Genomic DNA, 11,683 nt, shown 5'->3' with positions numbered 1-11,683 from the left:
GCTCTTGTGATTTTCTTAAGTTGTTAATAGTATCTGTTGAGACTTATGAGATCACTTTCAACTTGTTTATCCTTTTATTCTCAACAAGTCACTTCCTGCATTCCAGATTCTATATTCTTTTTTAAATACAAGGTTATTGATATAAATTGATTATTTTCCATAGAGTGAAATTGCTTAGGAGATTAAGCTTATTAAACACACACACACACACACACACACACACACACGCTTCATTCATCACACTATGACATAATGATAACTTTCTAAGGACAGGTTACATTGAAAATTTCAAAAATAGTATATAGAAACCCACTGTTCATAGAGAGAAACACAAATATCCCAGCCTGAATTTCAATGTTCTTTGCAAACAAATAGAAATATGTATTGGTTTAGACTCTGTTCTATTCATATACCTATCCTACACTCAGGCCAGAGGATGCACCCTGACTTTCAAATGCAACCTAATCCCTCTGTTACTTTGCATATGGTATAATTTCTGTTCAACTCTTCCTTTTTCCATTGGAGTTTTACACTTTTTTTTCAATTCATTTGCTTCTACTCATCTACATTTTCTTGTCTCTGGAATCCTAGCTAAGAATGCCTCCCCATTTTACTTTGATCACTCATGATTTTTGCAATAGCCTCTAGTATAGGTTTTCCTGTTATATACTCTTCCATATCAAATATATCACCATGGTATATCCTTCTTTGTAGAAACTGTTGTCTGCACACTTTCTGTTTTAGATATCTTTCCATAGCTGGGACCTTAATACTTGAAGACTAAAAGGAAGAACTGTTTACCTGGCTCATAGTTTGGGTCCTGGCTGTCTGATTCCATTGCTTAGGGCCTGTATTTGTCAGCATCTCTTCATTTTTCCCTTTTATTCCATCCTTGTTTTCAGGCTGTCTGATAACCCAATGTACATTCAGATCATGTCTCTCCACCTTACCCAATCCTTCTGAAAAGTCTCCACAGACACACAATGGTGGGCTTTACGAGTATTTTAGTTTGTTCTAACTTTTTTTTTTCCTATTTCTGTTGTACAGTCCTCTGTATCATTGCAGTTACCCTAAGAGGTAAGTGCTACTTCAGAGGTCTTCCTTTTGACAAGGAAACTATGGCCCAGACAGATGCTTGGTCTGCAGGTCATTAGTGCACCTGGGCGGCATGTTTACAGCAAGGCAATAAGAGTCTGGAGAAACTCTATTTGTCTATTTAGACTGTAACATTTACAAAACGCAAGGGTTGAACCATAGGTTCAAGGTCTTGGCTGACCATCCTAATTTCCTGCTGTCAGGATCCCCTATGTAACAAACATTTCTCAATTTCCCAGTTGTGGCAACTTGTTTCTTGATCTTCTCCTTGCCTATGTTGTTGCTTTCATCTGCAGTGAACTTTCTGACCAAAAGGATCAAATGTTACTTGCCCCAGCTTCCTAAACCTCTCTGCTTCTCTTAATCATTTCTTTGGGGTTTCTAAACTACTTTATTTGATGGGATTTGTGTGTGTGTGTGTGTGTGTGTGTGTGTGTGTGTGTGTGTGTGTGTGTGTGTAAACAAGCTTAACCTTTATCATGGTTAGAAAAGTGACTCATTTAAATATGCTGTGTCCCCATCCTAGAGTATCAGTCTTGTGAATATAGGTTTTTGAGGATGGCTAGCTCAGTGGCTGTATGGAATCTTGTGATCTCCAGAAACTTTTCTACAATGATAACAAATATGTACTAATTCCTTTCTAGCACAGTCTTTAATTGGTTTGAGTTTGCTTCATTTTGGCAGTTGGCAGTTTTCCAAATGATCCAGGACTCTGTGCTCTCAGCACTGGGAATGATATGCAGGCACTTTGCCCCTTCCTGCTTACCTCCATTTATGAATGGTGAACAAACCAACAAGGTAACAAAACTCTTAGGTGCATGAGCTCTTTCTTAGAGCCCAGGAGAAAGAAATTATCTCTGCATTTCTAGACCTAACCCTTATTTAATACAGTATGAAATCACACTAAATGTACACAGTGATCTTCTTTGACAAATATCTCAAAATTGCTAGAATCTGTGAGAAAAAAAAAGGAAAGAAACATTTTCCCTCATACTCAGTACAAGTTCTTGGTGTTTCCCACGGTGTCATATCTGAGTATTAAGATAAGTGAAGTTATACAGCCTTCATCAGACAAGGTTGCTTGATGACCTCATAATCATTCTGATACTTTACATATATGTGATTGTACATTCCTTAATCCATTGTAACAAAGTGGATCAAGGTCATTGTAATACCATTACAATCCTCCTTTCTCTTTGGCTACCATTGAACAAAAAGATACTTACTGCATTGTAATAACTGATATTTTCCCCTCTTGTCCTTACCCAGGCTACATTTAGCCTTTCCCATCCTGTTCTCTGCTTGCAGTCCATCACTTCCATGTACTTCACTTCATCTCTATAAGAATAATAAAGGGAATTTCTGCAAATTCTTTCTGGGATTTTGTACATCTCATAATACAGAGACAAACAGTGAAGCCATTTTCCCACTCAAGTGTCTGTGAAGTGTCTCTTTAGTATAGCTTCTTATAATTTAAGGCACTGTCTTCAGCATTGCTTACAGGTGCGGCTTGGAACACTGAAAGATTTAATGAGAGTCCTGGGGCCACTAGAGATAATTATCTTGAGACTATTTTAGATAATAGAAAGTGTGAGTTTATGGGACTTTCATAGAATGCCCTGCCCATCAAGTAATGTCTGAGATGTGATATGGACTTCTATGGCTTATTGTTGTTTTTATGAATATCTGGAAATGGCTGAAGATAAACTTCCTAAAATATCTTCGGGTACAATAGGTTCTGGGGGCACATTTAGCTCTTGCATAATACAATTTATTTTTTGACTTGAAAACTTTAACAAGTCCTTCAGCTTTCTGCTAGTGTATGTTCCTGATAAAGGAATGAATGCCATGAGATTATTTCTGGAGAAAACACGAGCCAGTCAGAAAGAGATAGATCAAGTGATATAATCCTTGTCATTCATTTCTCATAAGGCAACCGCGTTTCAGAATACATTGTTCTCAGAATGTATCAACTTTCATACAAACCCGTGCTTAGTGTACTGACTTTTATTTTACCTATAAATGGCTTCTAAATGTCCATATCAGCATCAAATTCTTTAACACTTATGGTACCAATCATATCATCTTCAATATTATTTCTTCTAACTTCAGAACTTACAGAAAAACAGTCAGTATGTTATTCCTTTTACAAATGAAATTAAGGGCTGAGTTAATGGCTCAGTTTGCAAAGTGCTTGATAAACAAGACTGAAGACCTGAGTTTGATCCCTAGTATCCATGAGAAGAAGTAGGCAGCCCCTGCTTATAATACTAGCACTACACACACTCCCTGGAATTCATTGGCCAGATAGACAAATCTACTTGTAGAGTTCTAAGCCAATGAGAAATACTAATGAACTCCTATGAAAGTAGATTGTTTCTTATCAATAATGCCCAAGACTATCATCTGATCTATACAAACAGACACACACACAAGATGAGCACACAAAAACACATATACGAACACACTCATACTACTAAATGAGTTTCATTTTTAAACTAACACACACCATATAAATAGTTAAAACACTTATTTTTAAAATGAAATTTTAATTTATTTTTAAGAAATACAGAAAAGCTAAATAGTTTCATGACTGTGGGTTATCATGTGATTTTAGTGCAATTACATAATGTGTGCAAATATATCTCCTCAAACATCTAACATGTCTTGTCAAAACATAATTACCAACTAAAAAAAATAAAAGCGTTCATTATAGAATTTCCATATACACATGTCATGCTTTGGTGATGTCCACTCTATTTTCTCTCTCAGGTACTCATCTTCTAGGTCACTAACAATCCCTCTTTATTGCCAGGCTACTTTTTAAATTTTTCTCTTTTTTTAATTTCCATTATTTATTTATTTCCAGATATTCTCCCCAAACCCCTAAACCTGCTCCTCATCCCACAGTTCCTCCTCTCCTTACCTCTGAGAGGTGCTTCCCCTTACCCTAACATACCTCTCCCTCCCCTAGGCCTTCAAGTCTCTCAAAGATTAGGCACTTCTTACCCCCCTGAGGCCAGACCAGGCAGTCCTCTGCTATATATGTGCTAGGGGCCTCACACAGGCCTTTGTATGCTGCCTGCTTGGTGACTCAGTCTCTGGGAGTTCCTTGGAGTCTAGGTTAGTTGAGACTGCTGGTCTTACTATAAGGTCATCCTTCAGCTTCTTCAATCCTTCCCCTAATTCAACAATAGGGGTCCCTGACTTTAGTCCAAAACTGTTGGGTGAAAGTATCTGCATCTATCTCAGCTGCTGTAGCGTCTTTCAGAGGACAGCCATGCTTGTCTTGTCTTCAGTTTCTTCACCATTTTTGTCCAGGCAATTCATGCATATCCTTTGGGTTACCTCACTCAGGATGATATTTTCTGGATCCATTTGCTGCAAAATTCATGATGTTCTCAGTTTTAGTAGCTGAATAGTACTCCATTGTCCAAATGAACCACACTTTCTGTATCCATTATTCAGTTGAGGGACATCTGGGTTGTTTCCAGCTTCTGGCTATTACAAATAAGGCTGCTATGAACATAGTGGAACACATATCCTTGTTATACATTGGAGCATCTTTTGTGTATGTGCCCAAGAATAGTATGGCTAGCTATTTAGGTAGAATTATTTCCAACTTTCTGAGAAACCTCCAGATTAATGTCCAGAGTGGTTAAACAAATTTGCAAGCCTACCAGCAACAGAGGAGTATTCCTCTTTCTCCACATTTTTACCAGAATGTGTTGCCCCTTGAGTTTTTGATCTTAGTTATGCTGATTGATGTAAGGTGGAATCTCAATGTCATTTTGATGTTTATTTCCATGATGACTAAGGACATTGAACATTTCTTTAAGTGCTTCTCAGCCGTTTGTGATCCCTCTACTGTGAATTCTCTGTTTAGTCTGTACCCTACTCTTTTTTGAAGAGAAAAAGAGTTTATTTCATCTTATATCTTACAGTACATTATGAATGGTAGCCAGGACAGGAAATGAAACATGAACTTAGAGGCAAGCATTGAAGAAGAGGTAATGAAGTAATAGAATTACTATCTTATGCAGACTGAGTTCTTATTCCAGCTGTTCAGGGATGGCACTTGCAATAATAAATCCTCAGTCAAGAAAATACTCAATGATCTTTTGCCTACTAGGCAATCTGGAGGAGACATTTTCTCAATTGAACTTTCCTTTTTCAGTTTGACTCCTGGTAAACTATATTTGATTTAAAAAAAAAAAAAGAACAACAGAGAAAAATAAAGAAAGGAAGGAAGAAATAAAGGAAGGAAGGAAGACAGACAGACAGACAGACAGACAGACAGACAGACAGAGAGAGGGGGGGGAAGGGAGGGAGAGTGGGAAGGAGAAAGGGAGGAAGGGAGGAAGGAAGAGAGGAAGGAAGGGAAGAAGAAAGGAAGGAAAGGAGGAAGGAAGGAAGGAAGGAAGGAAGGAAGGAAGGAAGGAAGGAAGGAAGGAAGGAAGGAAGGAAGAATTTCCTCAAAGAGTCAGCTCCTGGTTTTGCTGATTCTTTGTATAGTTCTTTTTGTTTCTACTTGGTTGTTTTCAGTCCTGAGTTTGATTATTTTCTGCTGTCTAATACTCTGGAATGCATTTATTTCTTTTTGTTTTCGAGCTTTCAGGTGTGCTGTTAAACTGCCAGAGGATGCTCTTTTGGAGGTTTCTTTTTGGAGGCACTCAAAGCTGTGAGTTTTCCCTTAGCACTTCTTTCATTGTGTCCCATAAGTTTGTGTATGTTGTACCTTTATTTTCATTAAATTCTAAAAGGACTTTAATTTTTTCTTTACTTCTTCCTTGATGAAGTTATCATTGAGTAGGTCATTGTTCAGCTTCAATGTATATGTGGGCTTTCTGTTGTTTTGTTGTTATTGAAGACCAGCCTTAGTCCGTGGTGATCTGATAGAATACATGGAATTATTTCAATCTATTTGTATCTGTTGAGGCATGTTTTATGACCAATTATATGGTCAGTTTTGGAGAAGGTACCATGAGGTGATAAGAAGAAGGTATATTCTTTTGTTTTACAATGAAATGTTCTATAGATATCAGTTAATACCATTTGGTTCATCACTTTTGATAGTTTTGCTGCGTCTGTTTAGTTCTGTTTCTATGATCTGTCCACTAATAAGTGAGGTTTTAAAATCTCCCATTATTATTGTGTGAGGTACAATGTGTGCTTTGAGCTTTAATAAAGTTGTTTTTATGAATTTGAGTGTTCTTGAATTGGGAGCATAGATGTTCAGAATTGAGAATACTTTTGGGTAGATTTTTCCTTTGATGAGCATGAAGTATTCTTCCTTAGCTTTTTTGATAAATTTTGGTTGAAAGTTGATTTTATTCGATATTAGAACGGCTACTCCAGCTTTTTTCTTGGGACCATTTGCTTGGAAATTTTTTTTTTTTTTTTTTTTTTTTTTTTTTTGCAAACCTTAACTCTGAGGTAGTGTCTGTCTTTGATACTGAAATGTATTTCCTGTATGCAGCAAAATGCTAGATCCTGTTCACATATCCAGCCCTCTAGTCTCTGTCTTTTTATTGGGGAATTGATTCATTGATGTTAAGAGATATTAAGGAATAGTGATTGTTGCTTCCTGTTTTTATTTGTTTGTTTGTTTGTTTGTTTGTCTATTTATTCTTGGTTAGAGGTGGAGTTATATTTGTGTGGCTATCATCTTTTAGGGTTTTTTTTGAAAAAGTTTATTTTCTTGCTTTTTCTAGGGTGTAGTTTCCCTCCTTGTGTTGGAGTTTTCTGTCTATTATCCTTTGTAAGGCTAGATTTGTGGAAAGATATTGTGTAAATTTGGTTTTGTCATGGAATATCTTGGTTTCTCCATCTATGGTAATTGATAGTTTTGCTGGGTATAGAAACCTGGGCTGGCATTTGTGTTCTCTTAGGGTCTATCTGACATCTTCCCAGGATCTGCTAGCTTTCATAGTCTCTGGTGAGAAGTCTGGTGTTATTCTTATAGGTCTGCCTTTATATGTTACTTGACCTTTTCCCCTTACTGCTTTTAATATTCTTTCTTTGTTTTGTGTCTTTGGTGTTTTGACTATTATGTAATTGGAGGAATTTCTTCTCTGGCCCAGTCTATTTGGAGTTCTGTAGGCTTCTTTTATGTTTATGGGCATCTTATTCTTTAGATTAAGGAACTTTCCCTCTATAATTTCGTTTAAAATATTTACTGGCCCTTTAAGTTGTGAATCTTCACTCTCTTCTATACCTATTATCCTTAGGTATCATTGTGTCCTGGATTTGCTGGATGTTTTGGGTTAGGAGCTTTTTGCATTTTGCATTTTGCATTTTCTTTGACTGTTCTGTCAATGTTTTCTATGGTATCTTTGGCTCCCACGATTCTCTCTTCTATATCTTGTATTCTGTTGGTGATGCTTGCATCTATGACTCCTAGGTTTTCTATCTCTAGGGTTGTCTCCCATTGTGATTTCTTTATTGTTTCTATTTCCATTTTTAGATCCTGGATGGTTTTGTTCAGTTCCTTCTTCTATTTGGTTGTGTTTTCCTATAAGTCTTTAAGGGATTTTTGTGTTGCCTCTGTAAGGGCTTCTACCTGTTTACCTGTGTTCTCTTGTATTTCTTTAAGAGAATCATTTATGTTCTTCTTAAAGGCCTCTATCATCATCATGGGATGTGACTTTAAATCAGATTATTGCTTTTCTGATGTATTGGGGTATCCAGGGCTCACTGTGGTGGGACAACAGGATTCTGATGATGTCAATTAGCCTTGGTTTCTTTAGCTTACGTTCTTGACCTTGCCTCTTGTCATCTGGGTTTCTTTGGTGTTAGCTGGTCTTGCTCTCTCTGACTGTGGCTTGTGCCTCCTGCAAGACTGTGTGTCAGTACTCCTGTGGCACAAGGTCAGTTCCAGGGTTCAGACAGAAACCTGAAAAATCCTGTCCCCAGCTGTTCCTTGGTTCCTGTGACCTGATGACTCTGGGCTGGTCCTGCTTGGTCCAGAAATTTGAGCAGAAGTGGTGGTGTTACCTGTGCTCACAGGTGTGACAACACTCCTGAGAGAACAGCTCTCTCTAAACAGTATTTGGTTATGGACACTGTGGCACAGGATCAACTCCAGGTACAGTTGGAAACTGAAAGGATCCTGTCCCAGACTGCTCCTTGGCTCCTGAGTCCTGAGTTCTCCAGGCAGGTTTCTCAGAGCAGAAGTTGTGGTCTTACCTGTGCTCACTGGTGTACCTGCACTCCTGGGAGACCAGCTCTCTCCCAGTGGTATTTGGGTATGGAGCACTGTGGCACAGGATCTTCAGGCTACTTTTTAAAACAGTTTCTGAATATGAGAGAAATCGTGGTATGTTTTCAATGATGTATTAGGGTCATTACAATTCTTCCCATTGCATACATTTTTCTGCACACTACAGGTTTTTTAATGACTGAATAATAGCCTATGATATATATGTATATGCATATATATGTGTGTATATATATATGTATGTATGCAATCTTTTCTTTATCCATTCTTCTGTCTATAAGTTTCAGAGCTAAATATTTGTACAATAAAAGTAGTTATGCAAGTGGGTCTTGTGTGATGACTTCATCACCTTTGAATTTATGTATTGAGCTGGTATAGACAGATTATTCAGTGATTCGGAAATATAAGGAACTCTTTATTTTCTGTGATGGTTGTGCAAACTTACATGACTACCAACAATACTAAGAGTTTATTTTTCTACACATCTTCACCAGTATTTGTTAGTATTGATACTTTTGATAATAGACATACAAGTGTGGCAAGATAAAGTTTAGATTTTCATTTCCTGATGGTTAAACATGTGAAGCATTTCCTTATATACCCGTGGGCCAGTTATGTTTTTTGAGATAAGGTATTATTGTGTGGTCTAGTATGGTATCATAATTACTGTGACCCTGCTTGGATTTATAATTTGCTTGCATCAACTTTCTGAATACCAGTATTGCAGGTATATTGTACAATGCCTGCTTCTGTATTTCTTCTATATTTATATTTTCATTATGTTTAAATTAATATATAAAATAAGGGCCTTCATTGTAACATTTTCTTACATACATATCCTTATACGTTGTTCTTACATAACATGGAATATATGTATATATTTTCAAGACTAGGAGAAAATATGATACTTGTTTTTCTTTTTTTTTTTTTTTTTCTAGTTTTTTTTTAATATTTTTATTACATATTTTCCTCAATTACATTTCCAATACTATCCCAAAAGTCCCCCATAGCGCCCCCCACTTCCCTACCCACCCATTCCCATTCTTTTGGCCCTGGCATTCCCCTATATTGGGGCATATAAAGTTTGCAAGTCCAATGGGCCTCTCTTTCCATTGATGGCCGACTAGGCCATCTTTCGATACATATGCAGCTAGAGACAAGAGCTCCAGGGTTCTGGTTAGTACATCATGTTGTTCCAACAAAAGGGTTGCAGATCCCTTTAGCTCCTTGGGTACTTTCTCTAGCTTCTCCATTGGGAGCCCTGTGATACATCCAATAGCTGACTGTGAACATCCACTCCTGTGTTTGCTAGGCCCCGGCATCGTCTCACAAGAGACAGCTATATTTGGGTCCTTTCAGCAAGATCTTGCTAGTGTATGCAATGGTGTCAGCGTTTAGAAGCTGATTATGAGATGGATCCCTGGATACAGCAGTCTCTAAATGGTCCATCCTTTCATCACAGCTACGAACTTTGTCTCTGTAACTCCTTCCCTGGGTGTTTTGTTCCCAATTCTAAGAAGGGGCACAGTGTCCACACTTTGGTCTTCATTCTTCTTGAGTTTCATGCGTTTAGCAAATTGTATCTTATATCTTGGGTATCCTAAGTTTTGGGCTAATATCCACTTATCAGTGAATACATATTGTGTGAGTTCTTTTGTGATTGTGTTACTTCACTCAAGATGATGCCCTCCAGGTCCATCCATTTGGCTAGGAATTTCATGAATTCATTCTTTTTAATAGCTGAGTAGTACTCCATTGTGTAAATGTACCATAATTTCTGTATCCATTCCTCTGTTGAGGGACATCTGGGTTCTTTCCAGCTTCTGGCTATTATAAATAGGGCTGCTATGAACATAGTGGAGCATGTGTCCTTTTTACCGGTTGGGACATCTTCTGGATATATGCCCAGGAGAGGTATTGCTGGATCCTCTGGTAGTACTATGTCCAATTTTCTGAGGAACCGCCAGACTGATTTCCAGAGTGGTTGTACAAGCTTGCAATCCCACCAACAATGGAGGAGTGTTCCTCTTTCTCCACATCCTCGCCAGCATCTGCTGTCACCTGAATTTTTGATCTTAGCCATTCTGACTGGTGTGAGGTGGAATCTCAGGGTTGTTTTGATTTGCATTTCCCTGATGATTAAGGATGTTGAACATTTTTTCAGGTGCTTCTCTGCCATTCGGTATTCCTCAGGTGAGAATTCTTTGTTCAGTTCTGAGCCCCATTTTTTAATGGGGTTATTTGACTTTCTGGAGTCCACCTTCTTGAGTTCTTTATATATATTGGATATTAGTCCCTTATCTGATTTAGGATAGGTGAAGATCCTTTCCCAATCTGTTGGTGGTTTTTTTGTCTTATTGATGGTGTCTTTAGCCTTGCAGAAGCTTTGTAGTTTCATGAGGTCCCACTTGTCAATTCTCGATCTTACAGCACAAGCCATTACTGTTCTATTCAGGAATTTTTCCCCTGTGCCCATATCTTCAAGGCTTTTCCCCACTTTCTCCTCTATAAGTTTCAGTGTCTCTGGTTTTATGTGAAGTTCCTTGATCCACTTAGACTTGACCTTAGTACAAGGAGATAGGAATGGATCGATTCGCATTCTTCTACATGTTAACAACCAGTTGTGCCAGCACCATTTGTTGAAAATGCTGTCTTTCTTCCACTGGATGTTTTTAGCTCCCTTGTCGAAGATCAAGTGACCATAGGTGTGTGGGTTCATTTCTGGGTCTTCAATTCTATTCCATTGGTCTATTTGTCTGTCACTATACCAGTACCATGCAGTTTTTATCACAATTGTTCTGTAGTAGAGCTTTAAGTCCGGCATGGTGATTCCACCAGAGGTTCTTTTATCCTTGAGAAGAGTTTTTGCTATCCTAGGTTTTTTGTTATTCCAGATGAATTTGCAGATTGCCCTTTCTAATTCGTTGAAGAATTGATTTGGAATTTTGATGGGGATTGCATTGAATCTGTAGATTGCTTTTGGCAAGATAGTCATTTTTACAATGTTGATCCTGCCAATCCATGAGCATGGGAGATCTTTCCATCTTCTGAGATCTTCTATAATTTCTTTCTTCAGAGACTTGAAGTTTTTATTATACAGATCTTTCACTTCCTTAGAGTCACGCCAAGATATTTTATATTATTTGTGACTATTGAGAAGGGTGTTGTTTCCCTAATTTCTTTCTCAGCCTGTTTATTCTTTGTGTAGAGAAAGGCCATTGATTTGTTTGAGTTAATTTTATATCCAGCTACTTCACCGAAGCTGTTTATCAGGCTTAGGAGTTCTCTGGTGGAATTTTTAGGGTCACTTATATATACTATCATATCATCTGCAAAAAGTGATATTTTGACTTCATCTTTTCCAATTTG

Source organism: Mus caroli, unplaced genomic scaffold (assembly GCF_978045245.1).
Source record: "Mus caroli unplaced genomic scaffold, Mus_caroli_1 scaffold_8, whole genome shotgun sequence".
In the NCBI taxonomy this organism is placed as follows: domain Eukaryota; kingdom Metazoa; phylum Chordata; class Mammalia; order Rodentia; family Muridae; genus Mus; species Mus caroli.
The sequence above is the reverse complement of the archived record's forward strand: the minus strand, read 5'-3'. Positions refer to the sequence as shown.